Below are 2,013 nucleotides of genomic sequence, written 5' to 3' on the forward strand. Positions count from 1 at the left end.
TGCCAAAAAAACACATTATTTTAAAATTTATTTTTTTCGAGTGGTTTAGATTATTTATAGGGATTTCTAGACAATAATTTACATTAGATTTAGATAATTTTCAAACTCTTGTAAAAGAAATATGTTCAAAATACAGTACAAGTGGTAATTTTTAGGGGACTCCGCACTTCCACTTGCATCCCCCATGTACATACATTTTATTGCATCATATGTAATGGTATATTCATCATTTTTAAAAACTAAAAGAATAATGTATGATTTATGAAGATTCATAACTAAACCATAGTACAATTCAAACCAAATTCCATCTATAGCAGCTTATCACCGACCAAGCTGAACCAGGTTAAACTAGAAAAATAGAAGGATTACAAATACAATTATTTTAAAAACCCACCCTGGTAGCCAACTTATGAAGTTTTAAGGCTCTCAGCATCGACTCCCATCTCTTTGTCAGTATCATCACCATCTTCATTGCCATCACTTTGGAAATTGCTCGTATCATCATCTTCTTCTTCTTCACCATCTGATTCCTCCTCAGCAGCCTCTGCTCCAACAAATCATATATATAAACACGCATACGAAAAAGAGCAAGCCCCGAGGAGCCATTTGAGAAAATTAGCAGCAGAGAATCAAGTTATTATAGTACGAACCTGCTACTTGATCCTTATACGCAACCAGCAGCTCAAGTGTAGATTTAAAAACACGGTCCAATGCTTCTCCAGGTAGCTGATCAGCAGGAAGAGGGAGCAATGATGTCCAATTTCAAACAGCATACCTTTTTATCGTGTTCTCCGTAAGCACAAATATATACAAGCAACATTTCAGCTTTAAGGAGAGATTGAATACAACCAAGAAAAAGTTTACCAGAACCTTTTAAAATTAGCCCGTGCTCCACTTTTCTTTCTTCTGCAACATTTGGAACCAAAGATTGAAAACTTGTGTGGCAAGATTCAGCTTTGGCAGAATGATGAGTGAAAATGAGGCATTATAGTACAAAGTATCAGCAATCTGTCAAAAGATATTACCTGTAACAACCCGCTAAATCGTTACTTACACGAAAGAATAAACCACGTATCAATTACACTTTCGACAACAAATCGAGACGAAAAGTTGGATAAGAACCGCATCACATCAGGCACGTTTTCCAAGTGGATAAGAACCACGTCGCATCAGGCACGTTTTTCAACGCCGCATTAATTACGCGTCACATCGAAACGAAAAGACGTGAATTTTTGTCTTTTATGAAAAAATTTTCTATAAATACAACCTCCTTTCATTTCATTTCTTTCGCAATCGAGAATCCGAGAGAGAGAAGAGAGAGGAGGAGCCGATGGCGGCGGATCCGCGAAGTCGAATTCGTGGCAGCGGCGGCAGCGGTGAAGGGAGAGGGACGAATCGTGTCAACGTTTGTTTCTACCGTTCGTTTTCTTGATTCAATAAGGTATAACTAAGATTTTCTTCTCATCTCCTTCATTGAAACTTTATTCTTGAATCCTACATGCATATAGAGGGTGTAGGAATCATAGATCGCAAAGTTAATCGGTGGGAAAGTGAGTTTGCTTGAGAACTTTGATAGTTATACGATTGTTGATTAAGTTGTGTGAAGTTTGATTTAAATCCTTGGTAAATGATCTAAGTTTATATGCAAACATGTTAAGAGAGTCTTATCAAGCATGATTGTGTGTTATAAGCATGAGAAAATTTTGTTTGGGTGATAGTGGAAGAAACTCAAATTTCGAAATTTTGAGTATGAAATTTGTGGTGTTCGGACAGTGGATTCCGACGTGTATTTGAATGACCAAACGGTCGAATTTTGATACGAAAATTTTACTGAGTAAATTTCAAGGTGATTTCTGTGTCTCGTATAAATTTCAGCCCTTTTTGTCGAAAAATGAATTTTTGAAAAATGTTTGAAGTCGACTGCGCAATTCTGCCAGTAACGTGTGTTCTCGGCCAGAATGTTTCGAAATCTGTTTGACCGACCGAATGACCTCCGTTTGATGTGATTTTTGA

The 2,013-nt window shown here is 37.0% G+C and overlaps 1 pseudogene; it reads right to left on the bottom strand.

The window, feature by feature from the left end:
• Nucleotides 1-407: 407 nt before the first annotated feature.
• LOC121807914 lies at nucleotides 408-1,008 on the bottom strand (annotated as a pseudogene).
• Between the last annotated feature and the right edge of the window lie 1,005 nt (nucleotides 1,009-2,013).

This window comes from Salvia splendens, chromosome 6, assembly GCF_004379255.2.
Source record: "Salvia splendens isolate huo1 chromosome 6, SspV2, whole genome shotgun sequence".
Classification (NCBI taxonomy): domain Eukaryota; kingdom Viridiplantae; phylum Streptophyta; class Magnoliopsida; order Lamiales; family Lamiaceae; genus Salvia; species Salvia splendens.